Source organism: Dasypus novemcinctus, chromosome 30, assembly GCF_030445035.2.
Source record: "Dasypus novemcinctus isolate mDasNov1 chromosome 30, mDasNov1.1.hap2, whole genome shotgun sequence".
In the NCBI taxonomy this organism is placed as follows: Eukaryota; Metazoa; Chordata; class Mammalia; order Cingulata; family Dasypodidae; genus Dasypus; species Dasypus novemcinctus.
In genome coordinates, this window is record NC_080702.1 from 20,836,151 (window position 1) to 20,858,332 (window position 22,182).

General features: G+C 37.3%; 1 long non-coding RNA gene across 1 annotated transcript in view; it reads right to left on the bottom strand.

The window, feature by feature from the left end:
• Positions 1-18,856, bottom strand: part of LOC139437869 (uncharacterized) — a 194,181-nt gene extending 175,325 nt beyond the window's left edge. The window contains exon 1 of the long non-coding RNA XR_011647784.1: positions 18,775-18,856. This is a non-coding gene — a long non-coding RNA (uncharacterized lncRNA). The remainder of the gene's footprint in view (positions 1-18,774) is intronic.
• Positions 18,857-22,182: the final 3,326 nt, after the last annotated feature.

A 22,182-nucleotide genomic window follows, 5' to 3' on the forward strand; every position in this document is an offset into this window, starting at 1 on the left:
AGAAGAAATTTCAAGAGAAATCAATAAACATCTTGAGACAAATGACAATGAGAATACAACATAGAAGAACCTATGGGATGATGCGAAGGCAGTGTTGAGAGGAAAATTTGTAACCCTCAATGCTTATATTAAAAAAAGAAGAGCTAAAATCAATGACCTAACTACACAGCTGGAGGAAATAGAAAGAGAACAGCAAGCTAATCCTAAAGCAAGTAAAAGGAATGAAATAACAAATATCTGAGCAGAAATAAATGAAATTGAGAACAAAAAACAATAGAGAAGATTAACTAAGTCAACAAATTCTTGGCTAAACTGACTAAGAAAACGAGAGGGAAGAAGCAAATAAATGAAATAAAAAATGAAAAAGGGAATCTTACTACTGATGCAACAGAAATGAGATCATAAGAGGACAATATAAACAACTTTATGCTAAAAAACTAGACAATTTAGATGAAACGGAAAAATTCCTAGGAATGGACAATCTACGTTGACACTAGAAGAAATAGAAGAGCTCAACAAACCAATCACAAGTAAAGAAATTGAAATAGTCAACAAACAACTCCCCAAAATGAAAAGCCCAGGACCAGTGGTTTCACAGGTGAGTTCTATCAAGCATTCAAAGAAGACTTAATACCAATCTTACTCAAGCTCTTACAAAAAATTCAACAAGAAGGAATGCTACCAAACACATTCTAGGAAGCCAATATCACTCTAATACCAAAGCCAGATAAAGATAATACAAAAAAAGGAAAATTACAGACCCATTTCTCTAATGAATACAGATGCAAAAATCCTCAATACTTGCTAATTGAATCCAACAACACATTAAAACAATTATCCATCATGATCAAGTGGATTTTATTCAAGGCATGCAAGTCTGTTTCAACACAACAAAATCAATCAGCATAATACACCGCATTAATAAATCAAGAAAAATCACCTGATCTTATCAATTGACACAGAAAAGGCATTTGACAAAATACAGCATCCTTTCTTGATAAAAATACTACAAAAGTAGGAATTGAAGGAAATTTCCTCAACATGATAAAGGCCATATATGAAAAACCCACAGCTAACATTGTACTCAATGGTGAACAACTAAAAGCTTTCCTGCTGAGATCAGGGACAAGACAAAGGTGCCACTGTCACCACTGTTGTTCAATATATTGCTAGAGGTTATATAGCTAATCAGGCAAGAAAAAGAAATAAAAGGCATCCAAATTGGAATGGAAGAATTAAAACTTTCACTACTGACAGATGATATGATTGTATATTTATAAAATCCAAAAAAAAAAAAAAAAACTACAACAAAACTGCTAGAGCTAATAAATGATTTCAGTAGAGTGTCAGGATACAAGATCAATACACAAAAATCAGTGGTGTTTCTATACACTAATAATGCACAATCTGAAGGCGGGGCAAGATGGCATTTGAGTAAGTACACCATCATCATTTCTCTTACAAAAGACCGGTTGTGTGGTGACAGTGTCCTACCAGACCAGGTTGGTTTGGGAACCTGCAGGGCAGGAGGTGTCTGGACATCAATCTGGCAAGACTGAAGCAGAAGTGGTGTTTGCTCAAGATAGAACTGTGGGTTTCTAACACTGAACTTGGAAGTCTTCCCCCTAGGGCTAAGGGCCACAGCGTTCACTGAGAACTGCTGGCCCTAGAGCGGAGATTCCAAGCCCCATGTTTCCCAAATGTGTGAACCCCAAACCTGTGTCCCCTGAACTCCTATGGCCCACATTTCACAGACCTACATACTCCGAGTCCTCATGTTTCTGAGCCTCTGTTTCCCAAGTCCAGCACTCCCAGAAATCTGGCATTGCCCTACACCTCCCATCATGGACTAACTCTGGGAGTGGGAGGGTTTAGGTGGTAGGTGAAGAGGGGACAAGGAGTGGAGGTTCAATTTTCTGGTTCCCCCCTTTTATTGAGTTTGGAGGAGCATATCAGCCGATTTCCAGAGAGTCTGGGAAGAGAGGAGAGGTGAATCCAGTGAGAGCCCAATTTACCTAAACACCATGATATAGGAAACTTGGTTTCAGAGAAGGTGGAGTCATAAAATTAACTAGCCTCCCTGTAGCACACCTAAGGGAGAGGGACAGTAGGATGTGCTTTACAGGCTTCTAATAGCATATTTAGGGTTTCTGACAAGAGGCAGGTTCTCTCTCAAGAAATTAAGAGTCATTATTTTCTCAGGTGAGTTGGTTCACCAGGGACCCATTTGAATTTCCTACAGGAGCCTTTATGCAGCCTTCCTGCTGCCTTGGGAGAGAGGAAAGTGAGGAAGGGAAAAAAGGGGAAGGTCAGACCCCTAAGGCGTTTATTCAAATGCAAAGAGGATTCTTTGCCTGAGTCAGGTCTTGTCAGGTCTTTTTGTCTTCTTGGTTTTTCTTCCTCTTTATCCCCACCATCATCTTTTTTTTTCTTCCTTTATTTCTCCCTTCTCTTTTTCTTCTTCTGCTTTTTTTATTCTTTCTTTTTCCATTTTTTTCTTTTTTTTAATATTAGTGCTGCAGGCAACATTTCTTATTTGCTATGCTTCCTCATCCTCAATTTTCTCTTTTCTCTGCATACTGATTTTGGCTACCAAAGCAATCCCCTTTCCTTTACATCATTCTCTCCTCCACCACTTCCTGCTTCTCTTAAATCCCACCTCTCTCTGTTTAGCCCCCAATATTCCTGACTTTTTATCTCTAATACCTCGAATCTGTTCTCTATCATTTATTCACTCTTTATATTATTGTCCTCCCTTTTCTTTTTCCCTCTATCCTGACCACACTGACCTTTGAATTCATTGTACATTCATCCCAATATTCAGTTTAATATATTATAGGTACTCCACTTTTTTACAGTTGTAACTATACACAGCTTCCATGAGTTCTATATCCATTCTCCTAGATCTCACATGGTTCTTCTGCAAACATTCACTATCAATACTGCTATGTTATTTTTCTTTTCTTACCCCTTTTCCTGTCTATGGACCTAATATTTTCCTTCAAGGAACCTAGTCAATAACAAGGAAATAGAATAAGAAGAAAAAAGTAACAAAGAAGAGTCTTAAGACACACACAAAAACAACAAATAATTAAACCACAAGACCAGAATAAGAAGATAATCAACAGAATAAAAAACAAGATAAAATGATGACCAGATAACAACAAAAACTACAGACCATACTAATAATCAGGAAAACATGGCCCAGTCCAGTGACCAAACTAAAAACCAGGAAGAGAAGTGGAACATTGAACAATTAAAGTTCTCAAAACATGTGTCATGGACCGATTCAATAAAGTGAGGGACAAGATTAAGCATATTAAGAAAACACTTGGAGAGCGTTCAGAAGAAATTGTGACCACGAACAAAACGATCATAGAGATGATGGGGATCCATAGCACAATCCAAGAAATCAAAAATACACTCTAAGCAAATAACAGCAGATTTGAAGAGGCAGAGGAAAGAACTACTGATGTGGAAGACAGTACATCTGAAATCAGATAGGAGAATTAATCAATAAAAAGATAGAAAAAATCCAGCAGGGACTTAGGGACCTGACTGACAATGCAAAATGCACAAATATCACATTGTAGGCATCCCAGAAGGAGAAGAGAAGAGAAAGGGGACAGAAGGTGTGTTGGAGGAAATCAGGGCTGAAAACATCCCACATCTATTGAGGGAGACGCATGTACATGTCCAGGAAGCACAATGCACCCCGAACAGCATAACTCCCAACAGGCCTACCACAAGACATATATATACTTGTCAAATTAGCCAATGTTCAAGACAAAGAGAAAATACTAAAAGCAGCAGGAGAAAAGAGAACCATCAGAAGGAAGGGAGGCTCCATAAGATTAAGTGCTTGTCTCTCATCTGAAACCATGGAGGCAAGAAGACAGTGGTATGACACAATCAAGGTACTAAAAGAAAAGAATTTCCAACCAAGAATACCCTATCCAGCAAAGCTAGCATTCAAAAATGATGGAGAGTTCAAAATATTCATGGATAAACAGAAACTAAGAGGGTATGCCAACAAGAAACCTGACCTTCAAGAAATACTAAAGGGAGTTGTGCAGGAGGAAAGAAAAAAACAGGAGAGACAGAATTGGAGGACAGTGTAAGTACAATCACAACTACAAAAAGAGAAAAAAAGTCAAACAACATAAGACAAACACAAATCCAAAGAAAATATTCCTAATATAAGTAATTCCTTGAAAATAATAACACTAAATATCAGTGGATTAAACTCACCTGTTAAGAGACACAGATTGGAAGATTAGATGAGGAAATATGACCCATCTATAAGTCATCTAAGAGAAACTCATCTTAGATCCAGGGATTCAAGGAGATTGAAAGTGAATGGCGGGAAAAAAAACTTACAGGCAAACAATAACAAGAAAACGGCAGTAGTAGCTATATTAATATCAGACAAAATAGACTTTAAATGCAAACAATTGTGACAGACAAAGATGGACACTACATATTAGGGAAAGGGATAATCATTCAAGAAAAAAGAACAATCATAAACATTTGCACCCCTAACAAGGGTGCCTCCATATACGTGAGGCAAACACTGGAGAAACTAAGTGAAGGAATAGATACCTCTACAATTACAGTGAGGGACTTTAACACACCACTATCACCATTAGACAGAACATCTCAAAAGAGAAGCAATAAAGAAACAAAGACTTTGAACAATATATTAGAGGAGCTGGACCTAACAGACATATACAGAACATTACAACCAAATACAGCAGGATATACATTTTTCTCAAGTGCACATGGATCATTCTCCAAGATAGACCACATGCTAGGCCACAAAGAAAGCCTCAATGAATTCAGAAAGACTGAAATCATACATAATTTCTCTGACCACAGTGGAGCAAAGCTGGAAATCTGCAAGGACCAGAGACCCAGATTTGGCACCAAGATATGGAAGTTAAACAACAAAATCATAGAAAAACAGTGGGTCAAGGAGGAAACCTCAACAAAAATCAATAACTATCTTGAAACTAACGAAAATGATAACACAACATATCAAAACTTATGGGATGCACCAAGAGCTGTACTGAGAAGGAAATTTGTAGCCATAAACTCATACATCAAAAAAGAAGAGCTAAAATTGAAGAACGAACTGAACGATTGGAGGAATTAGTAAAAAAAAACAAACTAACCACAAAGAAAGAAGAAAGAAATAACAAAGATCAGAGAAGAACTAAATGAAATAGAAAATAGGAAAACACTCAAAAAAATAAACAAAACAAGAGAGCTGGTTCTAGGAGTTCAATCAAAAATGACAAACCCTTAGCTAGACTAACAAAGAAAAAAAGACAGAAGATGAAAATACACAAAATAAGAAATGAGAAGGGTGATATTACCACTGACCCCTACTGAAATAAAGACTATCATAAGAGGATACTTCAAAAGACTGTATCCCAATAAGAAAGACAATTTAGTGGAAATGGACAAATTCCTAGAAACACATAAGCAGTGTACATTGACAAAAGAAGAAACTGATGGTCTCAACAAACCAATCACAAGTAAAGAGAATCAGTTATTAAAAACTTCCCAACTAAGAAGAGCCCTGGGGCAGATGACTTCACAGGTGCAGTCTACAAAACATTCCGGAAAGAAGTAACACCAATTTTGCTTAAACTCTTCAAAAAAATTGAAATCGAAGGAACATTGCCTAATTCATTTTGTAACGCCAACATTACCCTAATACCAAAGCCAAACAAAGAAACCACAAGAAAGGAAAATTAAAAACCAGTCTCTCTAATGAACCTAGAAGTGAACATCCTCAACAAAATACTTGCTAATCGTATTCAAAAATACATTAAACAAATTATACACCATGACCAAGTAGGCTTCATTCCTGGTATGCAAGAATGGCTCAATATAAGAACACCAATTAATATAATACACCATATAAACAAAATGAAGGGGGAAAAAATCACATGATCCTATCTACAGATGCAGAATGACAAAATACAACACCCTTTCTTGATAAAAACACTGCAAAAGATTGGAATAGAAGGAAACTTTCTCAATATGATAAAGGGTATATGCGAAAAACCCACAGCCAACATCATTTACAAAGGTGAAATCCTAAAATCTTTCCCTCTAAGATCAGGAAAAAGACAAGGATGCCCACTATCACCCCTTCTATTTTAACACTGTTTTAAAAGTACTTGCTCAAGCACTTAGGCAAGAACCAGATATAAAAGTCATCCAAACTGGAAAGAAAGAAGTCAAAATTTCTCTATGTGCAGATGACATGATAATATACATAGAAAATCATGAGAAGTCTCCAGATAAGCTTCTAAGGACTTATACATGAGTTCAGTAAAGTCACAGGGTATACGATCAATGTACAAATATCAGTAGCATTCTGTACACCAATGATCAGCAATCTGAGGAGGAAATCAAGAAAGAAATACCATTTACAATAGCAAATAAAAAAATCAAATACCTAGGAATAAATTTAACCAAAGATGTAAAAGACGTAAACACAGAAAACTACACAAAACTGTTCAAGGAAATCAAAGAAGACCTAAACAAATGGAAGAATATTCCCTGTTCATGGATAGGAAGACTAAATATTATTAAGATGCCTAACCTACCAAAACTGATCTAGAGATTCAATGCAATCCCAATAAATATCAACACAGCATTCTTTAAGGAACTAGATAAATTCTGAAATTTATTTGGAAAGGAAAGAGGTCCCAAATAACCAAAGACACATTGAAAAATTGAAAAAGAAAAATGAAACCAGAGGAAACACACTACCTGACTTCAAAACATACTACAAAGCTACAGTAGTGAAAATGGCATGGTACTGGCTCAAGGATAAAAACACTGAGCAATGGAACTGAATAGAGAGTTCTGATATAGATGCTCATATATACAGTCATCTGATACTCAACAAGGCCATCAAGCCCACTTAACTGGGAGAGAATGGCTCCTTCAACAAATCGTGTCTAGAGAATTGGATATCAATATGCAAAAGAAGGAAAGAGGATTACTATTTCACACCTCATAAAAATATCAACTCAAGATGGATCAAAGACCTAAATGTAAGAACAAAGACCATAAAGACCTAGGAAAACAACATAGGGAAGCACCTACAGGACCTTGTAATAGGAAATGGCTTCATGAACTTCACACCAAAAGCACAAGCAGCGAAAGAACCAATAGATAAATGGGACTTCCTCAAAATTAAAGCCTCTTGCACCTCAAAGGAGTTTGTCATGAAAGTGAAAAGAGAGCCTACACAATGGGAGAAAATATTTGGTAGCCATATATCTGATAGTAGACTAATATCCTGCATATATAAAGAACTCCTATATCTCAAAAATAAAAAGACAACCCATTTAAAAAATGGGAAAAAGATCTGAACAGATGCTTCTCCAAAGAAGAAATACAAATGGCTAAAATGCACATGAAAAAAATGCTCAAAATCTCTAGCTATTAGGGGAATTTAAATCAAAACTATAATGAGGGAAACGGACTTGGCCCAGTGGTTAGGGCATCCGTCTACCACATGGGAGGTCGGCGGTTCAAACCCTGGGCCTCCTTGACCCGTATGCTGCCGGCCCATGCGCAGTGCTGATGCACGCGAGGAGTGCCGTGCCACGCAGGGGAGTCCCCCACATAAGGGACCCCAACACGCAAGGAGTGTACCCTGTAAGGAGAGCTGCCCAGTGTGAAAGTGCAGCCTGCCTAAGAATGTACCGCACACACGGAGAGCTGACGCAACAAGATGACACAGCAAAAAGAGACACAGATTCCCGTGCTGCTGACAATAACAGAAGTGGACAACGAAACAAGATGCAGCAAATAGACATAGAGAACACACAATGGGGGGGGGATAAATAAATAAAAAACTCTTCAAAAAAAAAACTATAATGAGATACCATCTTACTCCCATAAGACTGGCAGCTATTAAAAAAAAAAGAAGACAACAAGTGCTGTAGAGGATGTGGAGGAACAGGAGCACTCATCCACTGCTGGTGGGAATGCAAATGGACTCAGCCATTCTGGAGGACTGTTTGGCGGTTTCTCAAAAAGTTAGCTATAGATTTGCCATATGACCCAGCAATTCCACTGCTGGGTATATAACCAGAAGATCTGAAAATACGGACACAAACCAATATATGCACACCAATGTTCATAGCAGCATTATACACTATTGCCAAAAGAAGGAATCAACTCAAATGCCCATCGATGGATGAATGGATAAATAAAATGTCATATGTACATACAATGGAACACTACTGAGCTATAAGAAGGAATATAATACAAACACATGTGATAACATGGATGAATCTTGAGGACCTTATGTTGAGTGAACCAAGCCAGACATTGAAGGACAAATACTACATGACCTCTCTGATATGAAACAAGCAAACTGTGCTGTCTCAGAGAGCTCAAGTCTGGAAGATAGGCTTAAAGGAATCTGGGGGGTGAGGAAAGTTGTGAGCTGACACTTACATGGGTGAAGTCTATGACAAGCTGGAGGTTAAGTATTTTTATATGGAAGGAATAAGATGGGGGCATAGGGATACCTTTCGGTGGGACTTTGTCGGATTGAGGGGGTTAGGCTTGGGAGGATGGGTCAGAATACCCAAGGAATTGGGGAGAGGGCTGGGGGAACCATTGAATATGGGGGACTGTCAGGTATATGGTTGAAACTATACTGTTGAGAAAACTCTTTAGAAAATATAATAACGAAGCATCACGTGTTTCAGGTGCTTAAGGGGAAGGCATCTGGTATAGGGGCAAGCTACTAGGGAGTATGTGAGTGATCATTTTGTCATAGTGTGTTATAACATTGGGTGGAGACCCATACAATGATTGTGAAGGTGTACCCACATCCTGGGGAGATCTGATGTTCCCAAAGAGAGGGAATTGTGTCTCCCAAGAGGATTGCTGGCTCCAAATTAGTTAGGGCAGGTGAATATGTCAAGCCCTCAGCATTGCTGCAGTATCTGTAAATCTGGTTCCTTAAGTAGTGAAGACTGAGTGTCAGTGTGCCCTGAGGGGAGGGGGAGAGAGATATAGCATGGACGGAAGAAGGGAACTGGGGGGCAATGGAAGTGCTCCACAAGATTATGCAATGATGGGTATGTCAACTTACATCTAAAGTGTATAAAAGCCTCTAAACTAAAATGTAAACTATAGTGTAAAACATAAGGAAACTGAAAACTTAGAAATTTGTACAGTCTAAAATAGAAACAATAATGTAAACCAAAATGGAACCATGTTTGATAGCTATGTTTCAAAATTTGTACATACCTGCAGCAAATATAACATGAATATGTAAAGAGATCATTGCTGGGGAAAGGGGAAAAGGGTTTAATGTTCGATATCTGGGAGTCCCCAATACTGTGTATGTGAATTACTGTGATCTAAAACTTTTTTGAAGACAAAATAAAAAATTAGAAAAAAAAAAAAGGATGTGGACACTGAGGAAGAAATGAAAATGTCTTGCCACTGTACATACAGGGCAACACCTACTATAGTGATGAAAGGCAAAATGTTAGAAACAAAGCTTTATAATATCTTTCATTTTATTAATACATCAATTTATTTTTATTTTAGTATTTCTAAATTACTATGTATTCTATCTCTAAACTTTAAACCCATCACTGTATTTCAATTTTCTATTAATTGAATTTGGCAATATATTAAGATTCATTGTTGAAGAAGTTTTGGATCACAGAGAGGTTCAACTGTGGCAGGGGAGGAACTCCAGTGTGGGGTGTTATTGATGGGGGGCACATGGGTGGGGAGGAGTTCTCCAGGGCAAGTATGTAGGGAACATAAATATGTTACAAGGTATGTTGGGTATTTTTATAGTAGTTACAGTTATAAACATCAACTGTGTAATCTAAGCCCCCTCTTGATCTAGAGGTGGAGGGGACATCACCATCCTGGAGTCCACATAATGGAGGAATAAAATATGGACTATAGTGGACTTACTGATATTCTACTATAAAACTACTGTGATGAGAAATCGAAGAAATTTTAGTATCGAGGAGAACATGGTCACAGTAGTTGCTGAGGACAGGAAGAGGGTAGAAGAGATGTGATGTGGGGGCAATTTTCAGATTTTGAGTTGCTTTAATGATACTGCAGGGTCAGAGCATCTGACCTTTATATATCCTGCCATAACCCACTGAATGTACTGGGGGAGAGTGCAAACTACAGGGTAAACTATTATCTGTGTAGTGCAGCAGTGCCCCAAAATGTCTTCAATGAGTGCGATGAGGGTGCCGCAACGATGAGGGACGTTGTTGGTGTGGGAGAAGTGGGGTGGGGGGGTATACAGGAACCTCATATTTTTTAGTGTAACATATTTTTGTGATGTATATATCTTCAAATATACAATTTACAAAAATAATGTGGTGCGGAGAGGGGAGTGGGTTATATGGGAACCTCATGTTCTTTCTAAGGTTTTTTAACGTAACATCCCTTGTGATCTATTAACTAAAAAAAAAATTTTAAATGCACAATCTGAGGAGGAAGTCAGGAAAAAATTCCATTTACAATGGCAACTAAAAGAATAAAATATTTAGTAATAAAGTTAACCAAGAATGCAAACAACTTGTATTCAGAAAACTGTCATGCATTGCTAAAAGAAATAAAAAAAGAACTAAATAATTGGAAAAACATTCTATGCTCATGGATAGGAAGACTAAATATCATTAAGATATCAATTTTATCCAAATTGATATACAGATTGCAGGGAATCCCAATAAAAATTCCATCAGCATTTTTTAAGCAAATGAAAAACACAATCAGCAAATTTATCTGGAAGGGTAAGAGGCTCCAAATAGCCAGAAACATCTTAAAAAGGAAAAGTGAAGTTGGAGGACTCTCACTTCCAGACTTTAAATCATATTACATAGCTACAGTGGAAAAACAGCATGAGATTGACATAAAGATAGACACATAGACAAATGGAACTGAAATGATCAATCAGAAACAGACCCTCAAATCTTCAACCAAGTGATTTTTGACAAGTCTGTCAAGCTCTCCCAGTTGGAGCAGAACAGTTTATTCAATAAATGGTCTTGGGAGAACTGGATATCCGTAGGCAAAAGAAAGAAAGAAGACCCCTACCTCACACCTTATACAAAAATTAACTCAAAACGGATCAAAGACCTAAATATAAAAGTAAGTACAATAACGCTCTTAGAAGAAAATGTAGGGACACATCTTCAAGACCTGTTGGTAGGTGGTGGATTCTTAAACCTTACACCAAAAAGCATGAGCAATAAAAGAAAACATGGATAAATGGGACCTCCTCAAACTTAAAACATTTCTGTGATTCAAAGGACTTCATCAAGAAGGTGAAAAGGTAGCCCAGTTAATGGCAGAAAATATTTAGAAACCATTAATCCAATAAGCATTTAATTTCAATTCTATATAAAGAGATCATACAACTCAACAATAAAAGACAAGCAATCCAATTTTAAAATGGCCAAACGATTTAAAAAGACATTTCTCCAAAGAGAAAATACAAATGGCCAAAAAGCACATAAAAAATGTTCCATATCACTAGCTATTAGGGAAACACAAATTAAAACGACGATGAGATATCATCTAGCACCACATAGAATAGCCATTATTTAAAAAACAGACAACAATAAGTGCTGGAGAGGATGTGGAGAAACAGGAACACTTCATCACTGTTGGTGGAAGTGTAAAATGGTGCAGCCTCTATGGAAGACAGTTTGGCAGTTCCTAAGGAAGCTAAATATAGAACTGCCATATGATCCAGCATTTCCTCTACTAGGAATATATCCAGGAGAACTAAAAACTATGACATGAATAGGCACCTGCACAGCAATGTTCATAGTGGCATTGTTCACAAATGCCAAAAGATGGAAACAATCCAAGCATCCATCCACCAACGAACTGTGGTATATATGTATGATGGAACACTATGTTACAATAAGAAGAAATGAGATTGGGAAATATGGGATAACATGGATGAATCTTGAAGACATTATACTAAGCAAAGTAAGTCAGACACAAAAGGACAAATATTGCATGGTCTCATTAATATGAAACTAAATACAAATAATAAACACATGGAATTAAAACCTAGAGTATAGATTATAAGGAGAAAAGAGTAGGGTTGAGAAGAACTATAGATGTCTAATGTATGTAGAAGTTTTAATGAACTTGACTGTAAAAGTGTGGAGATGGATAGAGGTGATAGTAGCACATTATAGTGAGTAACAACTGATTTATAAATGGGATTGTAACTGAAAAAGGTAGTCTGGGGAAGTAAATACCAATACAAAGAAAGCTAAAGAATAATCTAGGGACTGAACAACCCAGTGAGCCCAGAGGCAGTTGAGAATTGTGGTTAAGGGTACAAATGCAAGAGAGTCCTTCTGTTACCTAGGACAGATGTACATCACTATTGCAGGGTGATGGGAATACAGAGAAACACAGGAAAACTACAATTGGTGTTACCTATAGACTATGGTTAACAGCAGTACTATAACATTCTTGCATTAATGCCAAGGTATACTGTGTTGATAAAGGAGGTGTGTGGAAAAAATGTGTCAAATGTATGCTATGGACCATGATTGGTGGTAATAGCCTGATGATATTATCTCATAATCTGTAACAAATATTCCACCAGGGGGTAGAGTTTTATGGGAAATCTATACATCTGTATGATTGTTTTGCAGGTTCCCAATACCTATAACAAAACTACATTAAAAAAAATAGGACGGGTTGGGGGAAAAATATACCAAATGTAAGATAATGAATATAACTGGTAGTAATATTTTGACAATGCTCTAGCATAGCTTGTAACAAATGTTTCACACCAATGCAAAGAGTTGGTGGAGGGGTGATGTATGAGACCCCTGTGAAATGTTATGTGTGTTTATTTTTTAAGTTCACAATCTTTACTATGCACTTATTGTTTATGTGTGTTCATGTATGAATGACATACTTCAATAAAAAAAATCAACACAGCATTTTTTAATGAACTAGGAAAACAAACTATGAAATTTATTTGGAAAGGAAAGAGGCTTCAAACAGTCAAAGACATATTACATGGGAAAATGAAATCGAAGTACTCACACTACCTGCCTTCAAAACAAACTACAAAGGAACAGTGTTGAAAATGGCATGATATTGACACAAAGATAGACATACTGAACAATGGAACCAAATTGAGAGTTCTGATATAAATTCTCATAAATACAGTCACTTGATATTTGACAAGGCCACCAAGCCCACTCAATTGGAGAGAATGGCCTCTTTACCAAATGGTGCTTGGAGAATTGGATATCCATAAGCAAAATAATGAAAGAGGATTACCATCTCACACCTTATACAAAAATCAGCTCAAGATGGATCAAAGACCTAAATATAAGAGCCCAGACAATAAAGATCTTGGAAAACAATGTAGGGAAACATCCACAGTATCTTGTAATAGGAAACGGCTTCATGAACTTCACACCCATAGAACAAAATGCCAAAAAACAAATAGGTGAATGGGACCTCCTCAAAGCTAAAGCATTTTACACCTCAAAGGAGTTTGTCAAGAAAGTGAAAAGACAGCCTACCCAATGGGAGAAACATTTGGTAACCATATATCTGATAAAAGGCTAATATCCTGCACATAAAAAAACACCTATATCTCAAAATTAAAAAGACAAGCAACCCATTCAACAAATGGGCAAAAGGTCTGAACAGATGCTTCTCTAAAGAAGAATTATAATTAGCTAGAAAGCACATGAAAAGATGCTCAAAATCACTAGCTTTTCAGGAAATGCAAATCAAAACTAGAATGACAAACCATCATACTCCCGTAAGACTGGCAGCTATTAAAAAAACAAGACTGAAAGTTTTGGGGAGGGGAAGTGGCTGTGACCCAACCGGTTGGGCTTCCATCTGCCATATGGGAGGCCCTGTGTTCCTGTTCCAGGGCCTCCTTGTGAAGGCAAGCTCACTTGTGCACAGCAGAGAGCCAAAGGCCCATGCACCACAGTAAGCCAACGGCCCACATGCCATGGAGAGCCAACAACCTGCATGCCACAGAGAGCTGGCACAGCAAGGTGACTCAACAAAAGGGAGACAAGCAACCACAGAAGAACATGGAGCCAATGGACACAGGAAGCAGACAGAAGCAAACTGCAAGGGGGGGAGGCAGCAAGGTGATGCAAAATAGGGAGACAAGCAAACATGGAAGATCATATAGTGAATGAAGACAGGAGAGCAGACAGCAAGCAATCTACAAGGAGGGGCAATCAATCAATCAATCAATCTTTAAAATAAATGTGTTGGAGAGGATGTGGAGGAATGGGAACATTTACCCACTGCTGTGGTAATGCAGAAGGATACAGCTGCTACAGATTTGCCATGTAACACAGCAATTCCATAGTGGGGGATATACACAGAAGAACTGAAAGAAGGACACAAACCAAAGTATGCACAACACTGTTCATCATAGCATTATTCACTACTGCCAAAGGGTGGAATCAACCCAAATTGCCATCAACAGATGAATGTATAAACAAAATGTGGAACATACATACAATGGAATACCACTCAACTATAAGAAGGAATACAGTACAAACACATAGGATAACATGGATGAATCCTGAGGACCTTATGTTGAGTGAAGCGACCCAGGCATTGAAGGACAAATACTGCATGACCTCTCCTTTGAAAGAGCAAACCAAGCTGTGTCAGAGAGCTAGAGACTGGATGATAGGCTTACAGGAAATTGGGGATGAAAGCAAGGTTGTGAGCTGATGTCTACATGAGTGAAATCTATGATAAAGTGGAGGTAAGTAGTTGTACAGGGAAGGGATAAGATGGGGGCATAGGAATATTATTGGGTGGGGCTTTGTAGGTTTGAGGGGGGCTAGGGCTGGATGAGTCAGAAGGCCCAAGGAATTAGGGGGAGGGCTTGGGGAACAGTTGAATATGCGAGACTGTCAGGTACATGGTTGAATAAGGCTGAGAAGACTCTTTAGACAATATAATAAGGAAGGATTATGAGTTTAAGGTGCTTAAAGGGGGCATCTGACACAGGGGCAAGCTTCTAGGGAGTGTGTGAATGCTCATTTGTCATAATGTGTTAAATCCTTGGGTGGAGACTATATGATTGTGAAGGTATACCCACATCCTGGAGAAACCTGATGTTCTCAAATGAGGGAATTGTGTCCCTTGAGAGAATTGGTGGCTCCCAATTGGTTAGGGCAGTCTAGTATGTCAAGCACTCAGTATTGTTGCCAGTATCTGTAAATCTGGTCCCTCAAGCAGTGAAGATTGATTGTCACTGTGGGCCCTGAGGGGAGAGGGAGAAAGGTACAGAATAGATGGAAGCCCAGTAACTGGGGGGCAATAGAAGTGCTCCACAAGATCATGTAATGATGGATATAGGACATGTCAACTTATACTGATGTGGGCTATGAGTGGAAGGCTCTTTGTCTCTTCAGAGATAACCTAAGCTCTTTGACTTGTGGGTGTGGAACTGTAAGAGGCTGCAGTCCTGCCCTTAGGCACAATTGCAAGGGCTCCAGTCCCAGGAAACAGTTTAACAATGCAAGGACTATAAACTTTAAGTATTTAGGGGAAATGCAAAAACCAAATATGCTAAAAGCTTATCTAGAATATCTGGAGTCCATGCTAAAAGCTTACCTAGGATGTGGAAGCTATATATGCTAATTAAAGCCTATTGAGAACTGAAACAAAGAGACCACTTGGCCTTTCCTCTCTGGATAAAAGACATTTGAAAATCTTGTTCAGGGCTCGGGATTCAAACAGAAAGCTCCCGAGTCCGGTGGGCCGTCAATAAACCATTTTTCCTTCTCAAAATCATTCCCGAGTCCTGGCCTCTCTATACTCAAATAATTAAACTTCTCTCAAATGCTACAACAATACCACAACTGTATAAAACTCTAAGCTAAAATGTAAATTATAAACTAAAAATTTAGAAATTTGTAAAGTCTAAAATATAAATCATAATGTAAACCAAAATGGAACCATGTTTGAAAGCTATGTTTCAATATCTGCACATCAGCAATAGCAACTATAACATGAACATGTTAAATGATCATTGCTGTGGAAGGGGAAGTGTTTGATGCTGGATATTTACGAGTGCCTTATATAGTATATGTGACTTTTCTGTGATCTAAAAGCTTTTTGAAGACAATATTAAAAATTTTTAAAAGGATATAGACCCTGAGGAAGAATGAAATTGCCTTACCCCTATACATACAGTGCAATACCTATGACAGTTATGAAAGGCAAAATCTCAAAAACAAAGTTTCATATTTTTCATTTTTGATACCCCAATTATTTTTTACTTTTAGTTTTTCTAAACTAGTATGTATTCTATTTCTAATCTTTAAATCTACCATTACTATTTCATTTTCCTACTAATTGAATTTGGCAATATATTATGCTTCATTTTCAAGGAGTTTGGACCACAGAGGGATTCAACTATGGCAGGGAAAGAACACTGGTATGGGGTGTTATTGATTGATGTTGTAGGGACAGATGCTGGACATTATACATCCTGCCATAATCCACTGCATGTACTGGGGGAGAGTGTAAACTACAACGTAAGCTATTATCCACATGATGCAGCAGAGCTCCAAAATGTATTCACCCAGTGCAATGAATGTGTCACAATGATGCAAGAGGTTGTTGATGTACGAGGAGTGGCGGGGTGGGGTGTGCGGTATATGGGAATCTCACATATTTTTGTAACTTTTTAAATCTATATAGCTACAAAAAATGCATTTAAAAATAAATATAAAAAATAAAGTGAATTGGGAAGAAAAAGACTGCTTTTGCTCAGGATCAATCACTCTATAGTCACAACTGGTCTAGATGATTAAACATATCACAGAAGTGCATGGAAACCTTACTAAAATAATCCATATGCCTCCAAGAACTATAAGTTAACTTAATGCGTGTCTACTTTCAGGGTTAAGGTACTCAATTGCAAAAGAGTCACAACACAAGCAAATTTTGGTCCTCTCCTCATTTATACTCTGAATACCACAGAACCTTGGATCCAACCGACAAGTGACAGTATTCCTAGTAATGGATCTTTAAACAAGATCACTTTGGATGTACTGATGTTTTGCCAGGCAAAATTTCTATTGTGGAAATTTTATAGGGCAATTCCCTGGGCAGTAAATTGCCTTAATAGCTAGTAAATTCCTGGGCAATGTGCACTTGGTCTCCTCACAGCCCCTTAGGAGTGTATAATCAATCAAACTTTTCACTGGACTACTAGCCCCAATCTACATTCTCAAGCAAAACAGGATGAACACAGGGAGTTAATAATTCTGATTTTGCCTCTTTAGGCAGATTTTTGCTACTTTGCCATATGCTTAACACAAATGAAAACGGGATTAGATATTTATCGATCACAATAGGAGAAAATAATAAATCTACTACTATACAGCAGCACAGCAAGTCATTAGATTTTTTTGCTTAATTTATTTTAGAAAATAGCATTGCCAAATTTGTTTACTTGGCTGAACAAGGAAGCATTTTGCCGTTGCCAACACCACTTGCTCTACTTAAGTTAACTCTATTGGGGAATTGTCTCACACATAACACAAAAGCATGAAAAAATTAAAACATGCCGTATAGCTTAAAGAGATAAGGCCTTCCTGGTTCAAATCATGGGCCCTAGGCTTAGTAGCATACCATGAGGTGGGCATTCGGGCATTTTTTATTTACAATACTCATTTTAGTCTCCCTGGTGCACTCATTGCTCTCAAGAGTTTTGAATTCATGACATCAGTCACTTGTAAAATAGCAAATGATTTCTTTGTATCTAGAGTGACATAAAAATGATGATCAAGGAAAAATTGACATCATCGTGACTATGTGCCATTGAAAACAACCTGTAAGTACTACTCCAAGACCTCAGGCAGTAACTGAAAATGGATACAATACCTTAAATTTTGATCAACAGCTGAAAGCCAGATCAAACTGAAGGAAATTGTTAAATTAATTTATGCCACAGCTGTTTTCCCTTATACTAAGCCCTCTACCAGCAAACTGAAGCTTAACTAAGGTCCTATCTCTTTGAGGTTGTCATTTCTCCAGAACCCGAAACATAATCACAACTTGCCCTAACTTGGCGGCTTCTTTCCTGTCTTCAGCAGGAAAGTTGATCAGTTTTATTTTTGTGCAGAATTCTGTCCCCAGTTCCTGTAATTTGTTTAAATTCTCTTCCTCACTCTGTACCCCATTTTCCTTGCACATTTTGTTTCTGAGACCCTCCTCTCACAAAGCAGTTTCGTTTAAGCATCCCCACTATTTTCCTCATGAGGCTTTTCTGCTTTAGGTTTCCTCCCTGCTAGGAAAACCCTGCCTCTGGGTTTCAGATGGAGTTATTCCCGTAAGGTGAGTCCCTCCAGAAAAGTCAATTCTGCAATTAGAATCCCACGAACGATAACTAGATGGCATTAGCTACCGCCATTCTGCCTATGTTCACCTCCCCTCCTCCACCGAGGGGCCCTTTTGTTTCCAGTACTCCTCAAAGGCTTGTTTTCCACCCTTGGTCTCTGTGGATGGACTTGGGTCTCCGTGCCTGGATATGCATAGGGTTCTTACTCACAGCTGTGAGTTCTTCTAAAATCTTTTTCTTCAGTGAGGGGGACTCAGGCTGCTGGCCCCCTCTAGAGAACTCCCACGCATTACATGAGACACATTGAGAGGGAAGGGAAGAGGACAGGCAGGTCATGGATGAAATTTTCTCACCTGGTATTTTTCTCTTTCTTCAATTCAAAGTTGATGGAGTCTTTGTCCAGCTTCTAACAGCCTCCAGAGCGCTGGATGATGTCGCTGCCGTTTTTTTAAAGCGTTAACTTCCGTCGCTCTGTTGATGACGTCAACTCTTTGTTAGGCTCAGGGGGAAGCGAGGGACGCAGGTGCTTAGAAATCAGGCCAGGAGCTGAAATCAGGTTAAGCAAAGCATTTAATGAGAGAGAGGGGGCTTAGCAGTAGGACTTGTGGGGATTAGTTCCACCACCGGCACGGGCATGCTTAAGTGATTTATTAAAGCTCGTCTGTTCTTGCTTCAGAGCAAAAATAGCTCCGTCCTCGCTATCTCTGCACAAGCTATATCTTTTTGCTTGAAGTTTGGAAATGGCTTTTTCTTGCATTTTTGCTGGTAGATAAGATGTGAGTCTAGGGACAAGGTTTCTTGTTCCAGGACAAAACATACTTGAGAAATTTAAGTTTACCCACAGGCCTTGGCCAAATCCAAAAATACATGATATATAATCAAGAGAAATAAGCCAGATAAGGCCCTCCCTGCATATGACTTCTGGTGTATGTTTTTTTCATTTCCGTGGCAATTTGGGCCCAAACTTGGGGCAGCTGATTTTCTCCCTAGCTGCAGGGAATTTTTCAGGTTGGCCCCCAATGTAACTACATTCCAGGCGTTCATCGTTCATTAGTTCATTGCTGCTAGTAATCACAGCCGCCCTTGAGGTAAGCTGCTCACTGGGTTCATGCATAGAAGCATGTCTGCCTAGTATGATTAGTCTGGACCAAACTTCCTGCAGAGACAGGACATCAACTGCCCTGAGAGAGGAAAGCTGACTGCAGACACTAGTATAACATGAGAAATACACTATCCAGGCAACAGGAGATCTTTCTCTCTGCACTTTACAACAGATAAAAGGCAGCAGTCCTGCCCTTGGTGAGCAGGAAACAGTTAACAATGCAAGGTCTATAAACTTTAAGTATTTAGGGGAAATGCAAACAAAATATGCTAAATGCTTATCTAGAATGTCAGGAGTCCAGGCTAAAAGCTTACCTAAGATGTGGAAGATACATATGCTAATTGAGCCTATTGAGAACTGTATAAAAGACATTTGAAAATCTTGTTCAGGGCTCGGGATTCAAACAGAAAGCTCCCGAGTCCGGCGGGCCGTCAATAAACCATTTTTCCTTCTCAAAATCATTCCTGAGTCCTGGCCTCTCTACACACAAATAATTGAACCTCTCTCAAATTCTACAACACAACAACTATTGAAAGCAGCTAATTGTGAAGTGGAAAAACAACAAAGTATTACTTTGCTTCAAAGAGTATAGACTTTTGTCCATACATCCCCAATGAGGGAACATTAGATTTTGAATTCTAGGAACTCTAGACCTACAATTATGAGTCATTATAAACTTTATATTTCTTTTGGTGTAATTGTTTTTGTGTTTGTTTGTTCAATGTCAGTGTATATTTAGGTGCCTCTGGGTGGTAATATTAAATTAATGGATAATAGTTCCTAGCGGAGCTCTATTCAAATAGCCAAAAAATAAGTGCTTATATTAATACATAAGTATAAATGCTAATAAGATCTCTACAATGATAAAAATTGTAAGTCCTGATTAATGAAATTACTACAAGTCTTCATAAAACATAGTTCTTAACTAAGGCGAAATAAATAGTCAATTTTTCTTCACAGGATAAAATGAAGGATGTAAAACTTAAATGAATATTTAAAAAGGTAAAAGGCTTGTGGGAATGATAACTGAATTTTGATAAGTTTGTTCAAAAAAGTGAGTTTTGTCCTGAAATAAAATGGCTAGTTTTCATAAAAACAAAATGAGATATGCAGGACAAAACTTACATACATATGGCAAGTTATAAAAAGTATTTTTGTGGCATTCAAGAAGAGAATGTGTACTATGAAGGTAAAATTTTTCATAAGATAAATAATTATAGTTAATGTGGTTATGAATAATTATAAGAAGTTTGTAGAAGCATTTTTTAAATTGATGTTTTTAAATAGCTAATTCTAAAAAGTCATTATGACACAGAAACTGAACTGATAATAACAACAAAATGTAACTTCATAACAGGAAAAGTTATTACTAGCCAGCCTCTCCCCTGCCTCTAAAAATCTGTTTCTAGTATTGCACGCTACATGGTATTTGAAATTAAGAAGAGGTTATATTTGTACATAGCCAAATTGAATTATTATTTTACAAGATTGTTTAGTGTTAATAGTAATTGTTTGTTGTAAGAAGTTTGCTTAAAGACAGTTTCCAAAATCATTTTGATAACATATATGTAAAGGATGTAAAACATGTTTTTATTATTAAGGAAACAGCAAATAATTTTGTCCTAAGATGAAATGACTAGTTATTAAGAAATAGTAAAATTTAGGACAAAACCTCAATAAATACAGAAAGTGCAGAAGGTGTGTGGAAAAGCAATTCTTATGTTTAAAGTTGAATAAAATTTGATGGGTCTAAGTTTTAAAAGCTTTAATATCAAATAGTATACTAATGCAAAGTTAAATTTTGCTCTTTTTCAAAGTTTCTTAAATCACTATTCTGTTTTAGCAAAAGTTTACAAAGAAATTTTCTCCTGACTTATCAGTGTACAAGAAAGTCTCTTTTATCAAATTAGCTTCTTGTATTTTAACCATGCATGTCCTTGGCTGTTTAAGTAAAGCAAGTCTTCTCACTTTTAAAGAAATAATATTCAAACATGCTTTCTCAATGTCAAATCCTGAAAAGTATCTTTTATTTCAAGCTGTTGCAGAGAATTTATTCTTTTACCTGAAAAGAAGTGAAGTGATAAAAATTAAGTTCATTTAATATGTTATAAATTAAATGAACAATATTTTAAAAGTTATAAAATTAAATAGATTCTTTAACCCTCTGTTAAAGCTTTATAAATAAAAAGTCCATGTGAATATTTAAAGCATATATAAAATTCCTGAAAATTTAATAATGTTCCAACATAATATTAAATAAAAATATAACATTGTTAATCATAATTTTAGTTATTAATCAAATAGTATATATCACATAAACAACTTCTCTACTTAAAAATGAAAAAGCCAATGTTTTAACTCATACTTGTGTGATTTACACTGAAAGCTGCCACAAGACAAATATTTTAACTGATATTTGTCTGATACACATAGAAAACTGCCAAAGGATGATATAAAATAGTAAGCTTTCATAAATTAAAGTAACACTTTGTTGTGTTCATCAACCCTAAATATTGTTAGTTTATTTCAAAAATTAATATCCAATTGTGTCACTATCACAGTGTTTGAAAACTTGCTAAAGCTTTCTCTAATATCTCCTTCAGCAAGTCAAGCCAACCTGCATTCATATGTGAACAAGCCAACAGTAAATTTTATAGTG